Raw genomic sequence first — 20,319 nt, forward strand, 5'->3', positions numbered from 1 at the left:
TATATATATAAATTTCTTCAAAAAAAGTTACTGATAAACTGACTGATTCTGGGATAGCAAACAGTTATGGGGAGAAGAGAAACAAGTGATATCAAAATGTCTCCTTCAGGGGCTGGAGATTTAGCTCAGTGGTGCTGCCGCCTGCCTCGCAAGCCAAGGTCCCAAGTTTAAAATCCAAAACAAAACAGAACAAAAATGTTACCTTCAGCAAATTTAACCACATACACTAAGAGCTTCACCTGTATCCCAGCTATTCAGGATGTGGAGGCAGGAAGATCACAAATTGAGCGTAAGCCTGGATAAATCAGCAAGACTCTATGAAAAAAATGAAAAATAGGGCCGGGGATTTAGCTCAGCGATTCTGCTACCTGCCTCGCAAGCGCAAGGACCGGAGTTCCATACCCAGTACCAAAAAAAGCAAAGAAAAGAAAAGGGCTGGGGATGTAGCTCAGAGTGAATGCCTGGGCTTCATTCAGAACAGCAGTAAGTAAATACACTTTAAAACTTTTAAATTTCTTCAACAGAGCAGAAAAGCTAATTACTATTATTATTACTATTAACACTATCATTGAATGAAGAAAGATAAAATATATCTATTTCTCTCCACAGACAGAACTTCTAGGGAACAGCTTTAAAGGATAGAGCCTTACTATGTGTAACATCACGTGCACGTTAACAAATGTTATCCTCCTGAGCCCTGAAAAATAAATCTTTGGTTTAATTCTATTAGTAAAGGTCACAGATGGAAATTAGTTATCCTGCTTCCATCTATTTGTTTGTCTGCCGTTGGTTACCACAGCACAGCCAGGACTTAGCAATGAGAAGATCAACGCCTTTTCCCAACAAATTTCAGTTCAGCCCTTTGAGCTTATTCCTGAAATACCCTAAAATCTTCTGGCCTCTGCTCTTGCTGGCCACCCCTCCCTTGAAACACCAGCTCCCTTTGCAGTATGGTGAACACCTTAACTCATTACTAAGGCTTCCCCTTTCTGTGAGGTTCTGCTCCCTCCAGCCACGCACGCTCTGGCCTTCTGTCCATTCTGTGCAGCATCTCATTGTCTTAGGCTTGTGCAAGCATTTGTCGAGTTGGGTGGCCCACAAGACCTAAGCCAACATCAGATAGAGGATACAGAGTGCAGACTTCTATTTGAGAATTAATGTTAACCCTTTATGTCTAGGTTGAAGCTTCTTGTATTTGTCTAAAACTACAATCCAGAATTTTGTATCTCCTTTGATTAAAAATTGTGTATTTAGGGCCGGGGATTTAGCTCAGCAGTTCGGTGGCCTGCCTTGCAAGCGCAAGGACCCGAGTTCGATCCCCGTACCCCCAAAAAAAAAAAAAAAAGGTGTGTATAATGTAGTTTTGCATATTCTTTTGCTGTACATGGGCTGAACTTTTAGAATTCTTTAAAGACTTGAAGCAGAACCTTGTAATTTGTGTAAATGACAAGTGTAAAATCTTACCATAAAATAGCTAAAAATATATACTGTTTTGAATAAAACCAAGAAATGCAGCATAAAAAAAATACAGATAGTTTTTACTTTTCACCACATAGCAGATTACAATTCTCACTAATCATTTGCTTCATTAAAACCTACATTTCACTTCTCACTTCTATGGTTTCCAATGAAGCAGAGACACAGGCAAAAGCATAAAGTCCACCAAGATGCAACAGGCACAGCCAGAATCGTGCTTTAAGGCAGAAAAGGCTGCAGGTCTCCAGAAGAGAGAGCACGACCACTGCCCGTTACGTATATTGTATCAGGGTGTCCTAGGGGTACAGTGTGTGGCTGCAAATCGTGAACACTAATTCAAATGTAAACGTCAGCGTTCAAAAGGGGGCATCAGGCTGGGTATGGTGGCGCACACCTGTAATCCCAGTACTCAGAACACTGATGCAGGAGAATCCCTGCAAGTTCAAGGCCAGCCTGGACTACAAAGATCCCATCTCAGAAAAAATAAAACAAAACAAATGAATGAACAAACGGGTGGATGGATGGAACCAGGATAACTAATTTCTATCTCTGACCTTGAAATCTGGTATACGATTTCAGGAATATCGATTCTGCTTACTGTATCAACTGCCTGGTAAACATGATGATATACCAAAATATTTTAAAGACGGTACTTTATGCCCTTTCTACCCAAATAGCTAAGGTTGCAAGGAATACAATGTTTTCAAGGAAAGCTTATATTAAATTCCAGTGCCAGACAAAAAGAAATATGTGGAAAGCAAAACTTTTTACTTCAATTAGAAGTGATTCTAAAGCAGGTATGGCTGCACACACCTCGATCCTTGGACTTTGAGAGGGTAAGGCAGGAGGATCGCAAGGTTAAGCCCAGGCTGGGCAACTTAGACCCTGTCTCAAAATGAAGGAAAGAGAAAAGTGGGCTAGGGTTGTAGCTCAGCGTGAAGGCTCTGCGTTCAATCCCCAGTATCACACACACACACACACACACACACACACACACGCGCGCGCGCGCGCATGCCCATATAAAACACACACAAAAGAAAGAAAGGAAGGGAAGGAGGGAGGGAAGGAGGAAGAAAAAGTGATTCTACAGAACTCCTCCTTGGTGGGCTGGGGATGTAGTTCAGTGGTTCTGCTGCCTGACTTGCAATTGCAAGGTTCCGAGTTTGATCCCTGATACCAAAAGGGGAAAAAAAAAAAGAACTCCTCCTTGGTGCCTGGAGTAAAAAGTGAATGGCCTAGAACAGTTGATTTTTACTATTTTGGACCAGTCTATAAACTCTAAAATTAAACTGATACCAAGCTGAACGTGTTGGTACACACCTCTGACCCCAGCACGGGGGAGGCTGAGGCAGGAGAATTACTCCAAGTTTGAAGCCAGCCTGAGCTACACAGTGGGTTCAAGGCCAGCCTGAACTATGTAGTGAGACCCTGTCTCAAAAATCCTAAAAAAATTAAATTTATACATATGGAATTCCCATCCATACAATTACCATTCAAAAGAAAACACTTAGGTTGTTAGAAATCACCATATTCTGTTTCTTCTCTTTCAACATCACTGGGGTTTGAACTCAAGGCCTCACGCATGCTAGGCAAGCACATTACTACCAAGCTACACACCCAGCTCTTACTCTGCTACTTCTTTAATGTTGCAAACAATAAATCAAAGGGAGAAATGCTAGATACAGCATATGAAGATGGATCACAGAGGCAAACAGGTATACAGAAGCACTCAAAAAGTCTCTTTTGGGGGCCGCATATTTAGCTCAGTGGTTCTGGTTCTTGCAAGCACAAGGACCTGAGTTCGATTCCCGGAACCCCCACCCCAAAAAAGTCTTTTTTATTCTTGTAGTACTGGGGCCTAAACCCAGGGCCTTCTCAGTGAGCTATATCTCCAGCCTTTTTTTTTTTAAATTATTGAGTTTATTGGTACATTTTAGGTATATAGTACAGTTACATTCATTGTTGGGATCCTGTCCCTCTACATGACAGAACTTGGTTCTCATTTTTCCCCTTGTCCCTGCCCTCCCTTCACCCCCTCCTCTTCTCCCCATTTACAAGCACTATTTCCATCTTTTCATTTTCTCACTTTATGTATGTATGTGTGTATGTATTTATTTATTGGTACCGGGGATCAAACTCGGGTGCTTGCACTTGCAAGGCAGGATGAACTAAATCCCCAGCCCCCTTTTTATTTTTTGAGACTCACTCTCGGTAAGTCACTAAATTGCCCAGGCTGTGTTTGAACTTCTGCTCCTCCTAGTGTAAGAGCCTGACTGGACCAGAGCGACTCCATGTTGACCAGCAAACGACCTAGAGACTGTCGCTCCCCGCATCCCTTACAGGATAACTAATGATTCATTGTGAATTGTTAGGTAACTGCTTTGAAGTAGCTGGGAAACTAAATGGAAACTGTAGTGAACACAGAGACCCAACACAAATCACGCCACTCCTTACTTGCCTGTAGTTGAATGTTCTGAACATTATAATCTAAATTGTAAATGGAATAATGGATAATCGATCTACCGATCATCAGTACGTGACGGTCAAGTATATGCTTGATGACCACTAGCTCAGATCAACTGATTCTTTGCCTTTGTCCTCTTCCTGTAAGTTTTAAGTATAAATCCCCCCTCAGCCCTATATAAAATGGCCTCTGTTTCTGAGCTAGCCGCCTCTCTGAGCTACTTGGCTCGGGGAGTGCCATCTGGCCAGACTAATAAAGGTCTATTTGCCAACTTCCCTGGTGTGTTCCTTCATGGGTGACTCTCACTGTCCGACAAGCTCCTGGAGCCTTGCTAAGCTTCTGAGCCCAGCATCGTGGAAGCCTCTTGGCTGTTCATGCTCCAGGAGTAAAAGTGAGACTTAAGTCTTACACTAGCTTGGTCTTCCAGAGTGCTGGGATTTCGAATGTGTGTCACGATCCTTGGCCTATTTTTTGAGGCAGTGCTTCCCCAAACTGACAGGGCTGGCCTCGAACTTGCAATCTTGCCATCTCAGCCTCTTCCCAGTAGTTGGGACTATAAGGTGAGCACCACCACGCCCAGCCGAAGTTCCCTTTCTTCTGTACACTTTAGTCTTTCGATGAAAGCAAAAGCCCATTAAACAAAGTTTTAGAATAGTAAACAGCTACCTGTGATGTTATCAGGAAAAAGATATTGTAAAAGTACACTTACCTAATTTTTTTTAATTATCTAATTTTATATCAAGTTGATAGCAAAACAGAGATCAAGTAATTTAATTTTTATGGGTAGTACTGGGGATTAAACTCAAGAGTATCCAACACAGTAGGCAAGAACTCAAGCACTGAGCAAATTCCCAGCCCTTTTTATTTTTAGCTTGAGATATGGTATTGCTAAATTGCTCAGGCTACCCTTGAACTTGAGACCTTTCTGCCTCAGCCTACCAAACAAATGGTATTACAGAAGTACACCACAGTGCCCAGTTTAATTTAACTTTGAAATTGTTTTGTTGTTCTTTTTTGCGACAGGGCTCTCACTGTGTAGTTCAGGCTGGCCTTGAATTCACTATGTTGCCCAGTCTGGCCTCAAGTTTGTGGCAATTCTCCTACCTCAGCTTCCCAAATGCCGGGGTTGCAGGAGTGTGCCACCACGCCTGGCTGAAATGCAGTATCTCTGTCTTTTGGGAGTCAGAGTGCAAATATAAAAAGATCCTTGGGTGGGGAAGGGGGATTAATAGTGTAATCTGTACTAACAACATTGTCATTATTATTTTGAAACTACTATAGGCATAGTGTAGAGTAAAACAAGTAATGTTGGTATTAATATAAGCCAATAAAATTCAGCATAGTGATTCAAGAATAAAATTAAAGAGATTAAGTAGATTTCATCAGTAGATAATCATCAGTAGAAACTCATTTTTTCCCTGTTTAAAGTATTTCCTAGTCCTGTCCACTGAAAAAGAACTGTAAACGATGGTAATCGTAGTAGTAATGAGAAGCCCTAGCATCCAGATTGGTCTTTATATTCTATTTTCCACTAGAAAGAACCAGCTATCCTGGAGAAAAGGCTGTTTTCAAACTTGGGGCATGAAAGGTAAAGGGTAAGCCTGGGGCCTCTTGTGTTGGGGAAACAAGGAGACCGGCGTGGAGGCACACGCCTATAATCCCAGCACTCCGGAGTCTGAGGCAAGGAGGACCTACATAGTCCAGGCTGGCTTCAAACACATGGGCACTGATCCTCCTGTCTCTGCTTCTCAAATGCAGGACCACATTTTAATTAATGTACATTTCACTAAACACACATTTCACTAAATACATACTTTCACATTACAACAAATTGTAAACCCACCCTGGTGCACACCTGTAATCCCAGCACACTGGAAGGCTGAGGCAGAAGGATCACAAGTTCAAGCCCAGCCTGGGTAACTTAGTAAGACCCTATATCAAAATTAAAAAAATAAAAAACAGGCCAGGGATTTAGCTCAGTGGTGCCACCGCCGCCTGGCAAGAGCAAGGTCCAGAGTTGGATCCCCAGTACCAAAAGGGGGGGGATACAGCTCAGAGCAAAAGGTCCTGGGCTCAATCCCCACTCTCACATATATACATACGTACATTACACAATACACATACATATATATCAAAATAGATGGGAGACAATTTTTAATTTATGGGTAAAAACTGAGGACAAAAATTTTTGTAACATCAGAAATGTGGTTGGTACACTAATGTAATTCTACCTCAATCTGTTATGAATGAAAAAATATTTAAAATTACACAAGAAACAAAAAAATTTAAGATTACTCTATCAAAGCCATGGATACATAGCAAACTTAATTTTTTTTTTTCTTTTCAGTAGCAAGGATGGAACCCAGTCTTTGAATTAAGGTATATTCCCCAGGCTCTTTTATTCTTTTTTGTGTCAGGGTTTCACTATGTCAGTCACCAAGTTGCCCAGGCTTGAATTTTTAATCCTCCTGCCTCAGCCTCCAAGAGTATTTGGGTCTATTGGAATCTGTCACCACACTTAATTTTTTTTTTGTGCCAGGGATCAACCTCGGGAACTTGAGCTTGCAAGGCAGGTGGTGGAACCACTGGGCTAAATCCCCACCCCTGGCTTAAATTTGTTTTTGGTACCAGGGATCAAACTTGGGACCCTGCGCTTGCGAAAAAGGCAGCAGAACCACTGAGCTAAATCCCCGGCCCTCTGGCTTAAATTTTTAAAGAACAAGTCTTTGAAATTTTCCAACTTCGCTTGTTACCAACACTATAATTTTTCAAAGTCAGTTTAATTCTTAATCACTAATATACTCCCTTTAGTCTGTACTGTATCTCTGACCCCTCACTTTATGGTTCTTTTCCCCTTTTACACCCCAAATACAGACGACACCTCAAGATTTCACTTTTTGCCTTCTCTTTTCTTGGCACATTTTCTCCAAAGGCAACGACATAAGTTCTAAAAAAATGACTCATTAGATTGTGAGATCCTTGATGCTAGAAACTGATGAGTTAATTTGACACCTGCAAAAGGTAAAAACTGAACATTGTTCAAAGGATGAAAGGATAGTTCCAGAACTCATCTCTAGGTCTGATTTTCCCAAACTCCATCCTGTCGTTTTCATCACCTCTGGACACCTGACATCAAATTCACACTGCACATTTTCCGTGTCACCTATGTCTTCCTATTTTCCTGACTCAAAAACTAGGAGTCAGCACCTATTTTTCTTTCCTTTTCCTCCCACAGCTAATCAGCTGTCGAATTTCTCTCACGTTCACTTTCTTCCAATTCCCTCCCGTGTCAGGCTCTGATCAGCCACCTCCTAATTACTGCAACACAGAGGATGGCCTGCTTTTCCAACTCCTTCCCCCTTCCCTCCCCACTCAAAAGTTTGCTGCAGGATTAACTGCATAATGCAAATGTTTTGATTTTTTAAAAATGTGTTTATATTTCGCAGTGTTAGGGATCAGACCCAGGGCCTTACAATGCTACATAAGTGCTCTACCACTGAGCTATACCCCCAGCCTTCATGATACAAATAATATAATATGATCAAACACTTCTACTGATTTCTCACTAGGCATGATGGCTTATGAACAGTCTTTAGCATAGCACTGTTTAGGGTTTTTTAAAAAAAACTTTTTTATTTGAGTAAAGTATAAAATTTACATCAGCCAGGCATGGTAGGGCATGCTGATAATTTTAGCACTCAGGAGGCTTAGGCAGGAGGATCTCTAAGAGTTCAAGACTAGCCTGGGCAACACAGTGAGTTCAGGGCCAGCCTGAACTAAAAAGCCAAGCCTTGTTTCAAAACAACAAGCAAAAAAACTGTTATCTGTCAACATGATAAACATATAGGTCAGATGACTCAGACATTCTACTTATAGGAATTTGTCTGATTAAACCTTGGCATAACAGTAAAAAAGATGTTTAATCAATAAAAAAGAAACAATTTAAATGTCCATTTCTTTAGTAGTAAATAAACAAATGAAACGTGGATTAATGGGGAATGGTTAGACAAGCTCTGATACGACCCTAATTAAAGCAGCTATTAGGAGTATGTACTAACTTCAAAAGAGCCTTCTCCAACACATTCTGAAATAGAAAAGCCATCTGCCTAACAGAGGGTAATTTTGTAGCCACAGAAGAAAAGCATACTTCAAACTGTTAAAAGTGCTGGGGAAGGCTGGGGATTTGGCTCAGTGGTTCTGCCACTTGCCGTGCAACCACAAGGGCCTGAGTTAGATCCCCGGAACAACAAAAAAAGTAAGTTAACTATGATAGTTGTATAAAGGACTTTATTACCCAAGATAGTTTGTATCTTTGTACTTTAATTTTCAGGGAATATAGAAGACCTTGGAGTTTACATTAAATATATACACAATATTAATTTGATGAAATAAAAATGAATATATATGCACACAATAGAATATTCCATGGACTTATGTACGTATGGTGCAGAGATTTGAACTCAGGGTCTCTAATACTGAGTTATTTACTCCGCACCTATACCTATAGTCTAACTTTAAGATAAAAGATACCAGGTCTGTTTATAATAATATCCCTACCAAAAATTTAAAAATCCACAATTTTGAGCCGGGCGTGGTGGCGCACACCTATAATCTCAGCACTCGGGAGGCTGAGGCAGGAGGACTGCTGTGAGTTCGAGTTCAGCCTCAGCTACCTAGTGAGTTCTAGGTCAGTCTCAACTACATAGTGAGACCCTGTCTCAAAAAACAAACAAACAAACAAACAAACAAAATGCTGTCTGCCTTACAAGCACAAGGACCCAAGTTCGATCCCCGGTACCACACACACACACACACAAAAAAAAGACCCACAATTTTGTAATATTTAAAATTAACCTATTAAAAATAAAATGAAATAAAGCCAACCTGCTAAATGACTAACACATTATCACTGTGTACCTTCATGTATAGGGAAAAGACTAGGTATCGTGGTGCAGGTCTGCAATCCCAACACTCAGAAGGATGAGGCAGGAAGATAGTGAGTTTGAGCCCAGCATGGACTATATGGCAAAACCCTATGTCAAAAACAAGAGCAGGGCAAGAGAATAGATTCATTCATAGGAAAATGGATACATATTGAAGATATACTCCTAAGTGACCTTCATGTATAGGGAAAAGACTAGGTATCGTGGTGCAGGTCTGCAATCCCAACACTCAGAAGGATGAGGCAGGAAGATAGTGAGTTTGAGCCCAGCATGGACTATATGGCAAAACCCTATGTCAAAAACAAGAGCAGGGCAAGAGAATAGATTCATTCATAGGAAAATGGATACATATTGAAGATATACTCCTAAGTGAAATAAAAATATCACACATGTGCAAATACCGAATAGTTTCCCTGGTGTTAATAATCTGCAATAAAACAGAAGATCTTAATAAGATTACTGTCATTTAGAAATGAGAAGAGAGAAGCTAAAGGTGTAGGGAAGGTGGGATGGGTAGGGAAGGGTAATTTAGCTCAGTGGTTCCACCACCTGCCTTGCAAGCACAAGGGCCAGAGTTCAATCCCTGGTACCAAAACAAAACAAAACAAAAAAACAGCCTGGTGTGGACACATATACCTGTAATCCCAGGACTCAGGATGCTGGAGCAGGAGAATTGTCCTGAGTTTGAAGTCAGCATGGGCTCTACAGTGAGTTCAAGGCCAGACTGAACTACAGAGCAAGATATGTCTCAAAAAACAAGACAAACAAAAAGAACCAAAAAGTAGAGGTAAAAACCAACAGAACAATCCTATATGACTACTATAATAGCTTTTGGCTTCACTAATTTAAAAAGAAAATCACACTTTTTTGCTTTTTTGGCTTCACTAATTTAAAAAGAAAATCTAGTCAGGTGTGGTGACGCATGCCTGTAATCCCAGCACTTGGGAGACCAAGGCCTGAGGGTCACTGTGAGTTCAAGAGAAGCCTAAGCTACCAGAGATATAGCTTAGTGGTAGAGCACTTATCTGGCTCAGCCAAAGCCCTGGGTTCAATCCCCAGCACCAAGAAACCCTCCAAAACATCTACACAAAAAAATGGTTATATCTCTTCAGTGACACCATGCCTGCCTCGCAAGCGCAAGGTCCTGAGTTCAATCACCAGTACCAAAACAAAACAATGGTATGTCTCTAACACTGAGCAGAAAGGATAATGAAAGAATAATAAAGTATGGCTCCATTTATATAAAAGTGATAAACAGGCAAACAGAAACTATTTTTTTAAGGGTCCTGCTAAACTGCCAAGGCTAGCCTTGAACTCACAATCCTCCTGCCTCAGCCTCCTGAGAAGCTGAGATTACAGACGCACACAAAGCACTGGCTTGGAAATCTCTGAAGTTTCCAAAGCTTTTCAAATGCTGTGACTCTGGTTTAAACTATAGAGGTAGGTATGTAAACCTGGGGTGGGACTTGAAATTTTTTATGTTAACCTTAATAATACCAATGCTTGTAGACTTTGAACAATAAGGTCTTGAGTATCCATTAAAATTCTACTGGCACTGGGCAAGGTGACATGTGCCTGTTTGTTTGTTTGGTTTTGGGGTTTTTTTTGTTTTGGTACTGGGGATCAAACTCAGGTCCTCGCACTTGCGAGGCAGGGGGCAGAACCATTGAGTTAAATCCCCAGCCCTGTGACATGTGCCTATAATCCCAGTTACTTGGGAGGTAAAGGTTGGAAGATTTAAAATTCAAGCAAGACTAGCCTGGGCAACAGGGTGAGAACTAACAAGGAAAGAAAAAAGAAAAGCTAAATGCTGGCATCAGATGAGATGGTGGCACCAGGAGTGGCGGCACACGCCTGTGATTCCAGCACTTGGGAGGCTGAGGCAGAACAGCTTTGAGTTGGAGGCCAGCTTGGGCCACATAATGAGTTCAAGGGACAGCCTGAACTACATAGCAAGACCCTGTCTTAAAAAAACAAAAATGAAAAAAGAAAAAATAGTAAATAAATACAAGAATAAAAATGAGGGAAAGGCCGATGAACAAGAATTTGAATCCAATTCTATGACTCCATTTATTACTGAGGTGCAGGTATTAAACTCAGGGCATTACACATGCTATGCAGGCATTCTACTACTGACTATATCCCCAGAAAACCCTTTTTTTTTTTTTTTAAGAATACAGTATTAATCAGTCATTAAAAGTATTTAAATTGTGGGTCATGGTACATATGTTTAGTCCTAGCTACTCAGGAGGCTAAGGCAGGAAGCGCATGAATTTAAGGCTAGCCTGGGCAATAAGAGACAGGATCCCAAGAAATTTAATTATCTCAAAAGAACACAAATAACATGTTTTATTACATGCTATATTATATACTGACTTTCAATTTTCCCCATCAGATCTTTCTTCACAACGTCTTTCCCCTTCCTGTTATCCACCTGCTAATACAGTCAGTGGCACACACTTAGCGATAGCAGTGTGTATCTAGCCTCCCTGACTCCAGCTTGTCATCCTGTCCATCTGCTGCTTTAGAGATTGTTCTGTAATCTCTAGGACTTTACCAAATGCAAGCCGTCCAGAAACATGGCAAAAATGGTGTTTCAGGAAGAATTCAAAGCAGGCCACAATCCCAAAACCCTCCTATCAATTATCTCAGTTTGCATGTAAACACAGTTACTCCACTGACACAAATATTCTGGAAAAAAACCTAAAAAACACAGGATAATATCTAACAAGATGCTGTTAGGGAGTGGGGAAAAATCACTTCCGTTTGTCTTCTTTGCAGCGGTGGTCAGAACAAAAGCACGCTCTCCTGCCAGCACGAACCACTCACCTTCCAGACTCCGGGACGCCTCCATCAACGAGGCCGTGGTGTTCATGTGTGACCTTCCTTCATAACCAGAGTGTAAATTCACGAAAGGTAATGCTGCAACCGCTACTTCTACCCAGAAAACCTAAAGGACAGTGGCATTTGCACACAAAATAAAACTTTGTTTCACAAGATTGCCTAATCGTTAAAATTACCCAGCAAGTAGAGTTCCTGCAGATTGCTTCAAAAAATAAAGATAGATTCTGTTACCTTAATTTCATCAGCAACTGCTACAGATTGAAGTTTTGAAAATTCAGTCATAGAATTTACACCATACCAACATCTATTTATAAAAGATATCTGTATGGGTGTGGTGGTATACACCTGTAATCCCAGCACTCTGAGAGGCTGAGACAGGAGGATCCCAAATTCAGTTCAAGCCTAGCCTGAGCAACTTAGCAAGAGCGTGTCTCAACATAAAAACTAAGGACTAGGATGTATCTCTGTGCAAAGGCCCCAGTTCAATCCTCAGTACCACAAGAGATAAGAGACAGAAGACCCATACACAGACCCAGAGCAGTTAAAAAAAATCCTGGTATATTGACATAAAGAAGACAAAAGCTATGGGAATGAATAAGGGTTCCTCTTCCAACACAGTATCATCTCCAAACTGTGTGCCGTCGTGAATGCATGTAACCCCAGCAAGCTGGGAAGCTGAGGTAGAAGGATCACAAATTCAAGTCCAGCCTGGGCAACTTACTGAGGCAGTGGACACAGTAGGGCAACGTCTTGTGTAAGCATGGAGAAAAAGGAATGTATGTAAATATTTGGTTACTTTTGCAAAAACAAATACTGAAAGTATAAGCCAAACACTAATGAAAGGAGGAAGGTGTTCCGAACCCAGCCAAGTGACAACCCTTGCTAATTCTGCCTCAGGGACCCAGTCCTGAAAGTGTTTGAGGCAGTAACTGTCCCTCTGTATTTTTAAGTTTCAGGAATATCTTTTCCTGCCTCTTGTTCCTAGCAACCCTAAGTAAAAGTCTCGCTCCATTGTTAATCTCTAAATCTGTCCCACGTCTTGTAATATATATGTAACTATTCCCTGTATTAAGTCCTGTATGAAATATCTAGTATGTTTTCCACTTTGAAGCTGGATCCTGATGGACAGAATATTCTAAGGACAAAAAGAACCAGAAAGAAACCTTAAAAAATAAAAAGAAATCTTGAACTTATGTCTAATTCTTTTAGCAAACTTTAGTACCCACCTGCTTTGAAACTCATGGAATTTGATACTCAACACATTCTGGCATGAAAATTTTGTTGTCTGTTTGGTACTCAGGGTGCCATTTTGAACTTGTCAACTCCTGTGACTCCCTACTCTTTCCAGCCAAAAAATTTACTTGGTACTTGTTATTTTTGGTACTCATCAGGAATCTTAACATTAGCTGGACATGGTGGTGCACACCTGTAATCCTAGCACTTGGGAAACTGAGGCAGGAGGACTGCTCCCAAGTTTGAGCCCAGCTTGGGCTCCATGGTGAGTTCAGAGCCAGCCTGAAATACACCAGACCCTGTCTCCAAAACACAAAACACAACAAAAAGCAATCCCCGAACCAATCAACATATACAATATGAATATGAATCATATATAGACATACACACATATGCATATACACATATATAAAATGTCCCCAACTTAACAAACATTTCAGCTACAAACTTTCACAGGTGCACAGTACTATATAAAACTCACCTGATCAGCTTTCAAATGAATCCAACCTGTGAGCAATTCTTCTATAATGGGTGAAACTCATTTGTATAAGTTGGTGACTTACTGGGGGCTTTTGTTCTTGTTTGTTTTTTGTACTGAAGATTGAACCTAGCCCCTCTTTTTTTTTTTTCAATCTTTTGAGACAGAGTCTTGCTAAATCACTGAGTTCCCCAGGCTGGGCTCAAACTTGTGATCCTGACCGCCTCACCCTCCTAGCATACTCGGATTACATGTGTCCATCACTATGCCTAACTTGAAGTTATGATTTATAATAAATATATTTTCTAGTTCTACCTACTGATGTGACTTAGAAACAACGAAGACCCAGGCTGGGGATTTAGCTCAGCGGTTCGGTGGCCTGCCTTGCAAGCGCAAGGACCTGAGTTCAATCCCCGGTACCAAAAAAAAAAAAAGAAGAAACAACAAAGGCCCTGTAGCAATGAGCATCCCTATCACTTAGATCCTGGTTTCCCTGTAAGAGACACTAAGTCTTCTTAGAAAAATGACTGATGACACCAGGTCAAGGACAGAGAATACAAACAACCTGGGATATCTTGCTGTCACGTGACACAAGCAACAGGGCTGGGCGTGTAGCTTAGTGGTATAGGACATACCTAACATGTAGGATGCCCTGAGTAATCCTCAGCCCAAACAAAAATAAAAAAGCAAGGAAGTACCCCAAGAAAACTGTGGACATGTCAAAAAGACACAAACCAGGGCCGGAGATTTAGCCCAGAGGTTCCGCTGCCTGCCTCGCAAGCACAAGGACCCGAGTTCGATCCCCGGTACCACAAAAACAAAACAAAACAAAAAGACACAAACCAATTTAAACAATATTGGCCAACTGCACTTGCAAGGCAGGGGCTGACAACACTGAAGTAAATAAATCCTCAGCCCTGCAACAATGCTTTACTAAGAAAATTTATAATGAAAACCAAATAATTAAATATCCTGCCTTCTTACAGAATAATAAAGAAATGCAAATTTGGAAGAACATGCCATACTAATAAATTCTTCAAAATAGTCATTTATGCTGGGTGTGGTGGTATACGCTTCTAATCCCAGCACTCTGTGAGGCTGAGGCAGGAAGATCATAAATTAGAGTTCAGTCCAAGTAATTTAGCAAGATCCTGTCTCAAAAACTTAAAAAGGAAAAACAAAGAAACAAAAACTTAAAAAGGGCTGTGGATATAGCTCAATGTGAAGTCCCTGGACTCAATTCCCAGTACTACTACTCAACAAACAAATAAGGATTGTCTATTGGTTGTATCCCTCTACATGTAACTGTCACAATACAGAAAAACGAACATACTACCTGTCAGCCACAAGCTTAACGCACTTGCTTTGAGATCAAACTCAGGATCTTTTCTGGGGGGGGGGGGTACCAGGGTTCAAACTCAGGACCTTGCACTTGCCAGGCATAATGCCACTGAGCTAAATTCCTGGCTCAATGGTATATGTTTAAATTATACAGTACCACATAAAGATTTTACTCAATCCAAAAATTCGTAAAATGTCTGCAATAAAGGTGATGTGCTAAATTAATTTTTAAAACTCCAGCACCAATGGACATAACTTGTACTAGGATACAGAAGTTCACTATCAGATGTCAAGCCTCAATTCACACAAATAATCTGCAGAAATTTATTAAACTCCAGTTCAATCTGTCAGCTCCACCCAAAAAGGAACCAGATTTTCTCATTTTATTATTGGAAGAAAGGTCAGTACTAATAACCACCTATACTCAACAATGTAGTGGGTGACAACTAAATATTAACTAAAGGTGATCTAATTACAACATTCAGTGCTTCCTGTGCTAGTTTATAAAACAAAAACAAAAATGCATCACTCTAAAGTTGTCCTCACTTAGTGATGTGAAATATTTTAATTGCAGCTGCAATGTTTGTGTTTGCTGCCTGTGCCTATGAGTCACTCAGAAAGGTTCTCCCAAGACGACTAGATTTTTGAGAATGCAGAAACCATAACTGGAGCACACTGTGTGGGAAGTGTCATGACAGTGAATGAATAAAAGGGGAAAAGAACTCATGACAGAATTTTTTTAAACTTTTATAAAAAGCAAGTCACTCACAAAAGGCTGACTCTTCTGCAGAATAACAGGAAGGGTTGGGAAAAGCACTCCCAGCTCTGAGAAGTCTTCCTTGGCTGCCATGGTCGGGTTCAGTGTATTTCTTTTATTTCAATAAGCTTAAGTGGTTTCCTTGTCTGGCTCCTCCAATAGACTCTAGGCAACCTCAGACCAAAAGCTGTCTCATCTTAAAATCATTAATACCTCCTTCCCAAAATGCCTACCATATATATAATGTAGGGCCCTTCAATGGGTGATTCAAAGAACTGAAATGATGTTTATTTTTTATTTTACAAAACACATTCATACACATTACCTCTTGATCCACAAAACAATCTTGCAAAGTGGGAATGGAATTATTAACTAAATGGCTTCTCATAAAAGAGTTAATTCACTCAATTCCAAAATCACAAAGACGACAATATATTTCTTCATCTTTAGAAAGCTTTCTGGGACCCCAATATTGCCACATAACTCAGGTTCTGCTAGCATTTTTGTTTGGCTTGCTTTCCACAATAGGTAGCAATCACACAGCTCTGCATCTTAGGGAGGGTTTAAACTACCTACAGTAACGCTGGATAAAGGCCATTCTAGAGACCGGCTATTATGAAGCAGCATCCTAAGTTATTTTTCCTGATCTTGTTCTTTTCCTAAAGTCAAAATGATGGAGAGATGGAGATGGATGATGTCATAAACGTCATGAAATTGCATCAATACCTGATGATGATTTAGCACAACAATTCAACTTACTGTGCCAAGAAACCGAATGTCAAACTACCAGGACGTTTCACTGCATTAATTTTATCAGCACATTAATATACATAGAGTGGCTCTCTAATTTCTTACCGTTGGTTCAACTTTATATTTTTAGCAAAGACGCTAAAAATTTGTAAGAAAATACTTTAAGAATAGGAAAGAAAAAAAATGTTCAAAGAGCTAGCAAATATTACACCAAATGGCCATCCTTTCAACAAGTGAAACCTTTTTCAAGTGTACAGCACACCCATGGATCAATGTGGATAGAATAATAAACACTGGGTTTATCAAAAGCAAAGTTACAGGGAATAAGATGACAACACACACTAGATAAGACACCCAATCAGATTACACACACGAGTAAATTCGGGATAGTAATTTGACACAGAGCATCAGTATTCACTGTACGAGCTACATACTGAATTCTAAATGATATTTCTTCTTAAATTATTCTTGTCCCTTTAAATCCCTGATGTCATTCTTAAGCACAAGCAGAACCAATGTGGTACAAAAAGGTATTCGATGTATCCCAGCAAAAGCAGTAGTCTCACCGTTTCCCCAAAGCAAAATCCTAACGCAAGCCTCAAGGGAGAGGCCACAAGGTTTCAAATCAGCTTCCCTAACCTGAATTCAAAAGCTCCAATTAGCGTTGGAACAACTAAAAGTTATTCTCAAAAATGAGTAACAAACAGTATAACGTCGCTGCCAGCAAGCCAGACCTGGTAATGTACCCGGAGCTTCATCGAGATCGGTCCAAATCCCACCACAAAAAAAATCCAGACTTTGGCAATAAAAAGACGAAGCTTTTATTTTCCTAATGAAAGTCAGAAGATCCAACAAAGCAATCAGTTATTCCGAGGCTTAACAATCCAAAGGTTCAAACGCACTCCGTAGGCGCTGAAGTTTCTCAGCAGACACTATCAAGATCTCGCAATTGTGTTTTCTTCATTTACAAATTCGTTCCCACCCTCCACTGTTACTTCGCACAAACCCTTCTCAATAGGAAAAGCTGTCCTCAGGCACAACGTGGATTGCTGTTAAGCACCGCGGTTCCCACTTCTCTAAGGGATCGCTCGAAAAAGCTAAGGGTCAGGAAGAGCTGTTTGCGTCTTATTTTGCGAGCCAATTCCAAAAACCAATCCTTTGCAGCTGCAGCTGCAGGGATGCCGGCCCCTCGCCGCAATTTGGAGGGCACCAGTATCCGGCTCCTCTCGCAATCGGTTAAGGGCTCGGGGCCGGTGGAGCAGACTGAAACACTGACACCAAAGCCACTCTTTCGCCGGCCACACACCTCTTCGTGTCGGGGTGAGGGGACAACTGCCCGCAAAAGAGAGAACAGACAGGTTCGCTCCCATCGTAAGGACTGGCTGGAAAGCGGGCTCTCTCTGCTCCTCCCCTCCTCACCCAGGGGAGACCGACAATGACGACAGCAAGGCCCTGAGACTCGTCGGGACCGACCCCCTCTCAGGATACCGGACCTGCGCCGGCCCACAAGGCGCCCACTGCACCCGGGGCATAAAGCGCAAGAGACGCCGGCTGGTAGCCGCGGCCCCGGGAGGGGGAGAGGCCTCACCTGGCCCGGCCCGCTCCACGATCTCGGGTTCACTCCGCTGGTGATAGCGCTGAGGGACCCCGAGGCAGGACCAGACCAGAGGCACTCCGTCCCAAGCCGCGTTTGCAGCTCGGGGGTTCTCACAGCTGGCTGGAACCCGAACCGCCCGGAGCCGCCATCTTCCTCCACTCAAACGCCGCCGCCGCTGCTCTGCTCAGGCCGGGAGAAGACAGCGCGGAGCGCGCATGCTCAGGTCCACGGCGTGGAGGACGCGCGTGCACTCACGTCAGCGCGGCGGGTCGCCGAGGGACGGCCGCGGGGCGGCGCCATGTTGAGAAGGGCCGAGCTTGCCCGGAGGTTTGAGGGCAACCCAGAGTTAGCCTTGGCTTCCGTCCACCCTCGGCCGCAGTGTCGGGGGCAATTGGGAAATTTTCCAAATGGTTTGAGACTAAGCCGTTTAGAAATTAACTCACTTTATCCCCGAGTGTCCAGTGAGCACAGAGGAGAGTTGTGGCTTATGAAAGAGCCCATGGATAGTCCCCCTGCTTTGGTTAGAGTGCTTCTCTAAACTGTAGCAACCAGTGTGTGAGTTATTACCTCCTTTTTACCCCCTTCATCCTAGGGACTGACACAGGGCCTTTGCACTGAGCCACATCCCCAATCCTAATTTATAGAGACACAACCTCACCAAATCATTTTAATTTCCCAGGCTGGGCTCGAATTTGAGTCCTCCTCCCTCAGCTTCTGAGAATGCTGGGATTACAGGCATGTGCCACGATGCCTAATTTACTAGCTCCGTTTTTCAGTTGAGGAAATTTAAGCATCGAACCACTCACCTGGCAATGGGGGTGAGGATGCAACAGGATTGTAACTCCGGCTTTCCTGGTTTCCAAGCTCTGTATTTCCCATTTTCACTATTACTAGGAGATGGGGTCCAGCCAAGCCCCCCTTCAAGGGATAAATTTTAGGAACCCAACCCTACAGCATGTGATCTAAGAGTATACCAGGGATACAGCACTTGGCTTCAGTCTTCACCTCCTAGCCCTAGCGCTGGAGCAACCTTGGGCTACCAACGGACTGCCTTAGTATAAAGTGGATCTCCTAGGGCCTCTTGGGAAATAGGACAGGGTCCGAAGCCAAATGCTGCCAGGCCTGTGGTGCATACCTGTAACCCCAGGTATTCAGGAGCCCAAGGCAGGAAGATCACTTGAGCCCAGAGGTCCAAGACCAACCTAGTCAACACAATCAGACTACACCTCAAAGATGAATAGGGCTGGAGATTTAGCTCAGTGGTTCTGCCACCTGCCTCGAAAGCACAAGGGCCCAAATTAGATCCCTGGTACCCCCCACACACAAAATAAATAAAAAGATAAATCCCCTCTCCAGTTCTGAGTCAGCCTCACTCTAAAAAGCAGTTATGTGCCTTAAGGGATAATCCCAGGACCCCTGGGAACACATTGATAGCATCCCAGTATGAGAAACAGATTTAAGGAGTTCCAGTTCTTCCATTAGGAATTGTCACCGCAAAAGAGAAATTTGGCAATTCTAACTGGTAAGGTAACAATTATGTCAATAAAAACCCCAAACCTGCTGGGCATGGTGATGCTTGCTTGTAATCCCAGCACTTTGGGAGGCTGAGGCAGGAAAATCGCATAAGGAAGTCCTGCCTGGGCAATTTAGTGAAACTCAGTCTCAGAATAAGAAACAAAGATCTAGAAAGGTAGCTCAATGGTAGAACACCTTTGGTTTTGATTCCCAGTACCACCAAAAATAAATACTAAAAATTGTTGTAGAGGGCTGGGGGTGTGGCTCAGTGGTACAGCACTTGCTTCACATGTCCAGGGCCCTAGATCCCATCTCTAGCAAATCAATTAATTCAAGGTACAGAAAACCTGCAACCTTTTCCTCCAAATACTCTGTAGCAGCTGATAGCACTGGACAAGCTATTAAGTGCTTCCTTTAAAAAATACAGGTTCCAGGATTGACCTCAGTCTACTGCCTTGGACTTTTTCTAGAATTCCCCAGGGAGATTAGTGTCCAGTCCAATTTGAGGCTAGATAATTTTAGAACAAGTTCAGACCTTGAATCTCCTGGCTCAAAGATTGCAGGGATTTTTGTCCTGCTTACTGCTTTTCCACCAGCATCTAGTATAGAGACCATGGATACAGTGGGGACTCCATACATATTTGTTGAATGAAAGCATGAACTAGAGAGCCAGATGTGATGGCACAAGTTTGTAACCTGGCATTTGGGAGGCTCACTTCGAGTTTGTGACCAGCCTGGGCTACAATAGTGAGCTCAAGGCCAGCCCAAACTAGGGACTGAGACCCTGTCTCAAAAAAGAAAAAAGAATGAATTGGAGCTGGGCGTAGTGGCACGTGCCTGTAATTCCAGCACTTTCAGAGGCTGAGGCAGGAAGATCAGAAGTTTGAACCTGACCTAGGCAATTTAGAGACTTAGTGTCTC

At 42.2% G+C, this 20,319-nt stretch overlaps 1 protein-coding gene across 3 annotated transcripts in view; it reads right to left on the reverse strand.

The window, feature by feature from the left end:
* The window catches only part of Fbxo42 (F-box protein 42), an 81,216-nt gene extending 63,143 nt beyond the window's left edge, over positions 1 to 18,073 (reverse strand). For 2 of the 3 annotated variants that reach the window (XM_010614176.2, XM_010614172.2), the window contains exon 1: positions 17,875 to 18,073. The gene's annotated coding sequence lies outside the window, so the exon portion shown is untranslated. Of the gene's footprint in view, positions 1 to 11,712; positions 11,840 to 17,874 lie in introns of those variants that run through there. The other variant, XM_019206093.2, reaches the window with a different exon arrangement.
* Between the last annotated feature and the right edge of the window lie 2,246 nt (positions 18,074 to 20,319).

The sequence above is a fragment of the Fukomys damarensis genome, unplaced genomic scaffold (genome assembly GCF_012274545.1).
Source record: "Fukomys damarensis isolate Sample0158 unplaced genomic scaffold, DMR_v1.0_HiC HiC_scaffold_23, whole genome shotgun sequence".
In the NCBI taxonomy this organism is placed as follows: domain Eukaryota; kingdom Metazoa; phylum Chordata; class Mammalia; order Rodentia; family Bathyergidae; genus Fukomys; species Fukomys damarensis.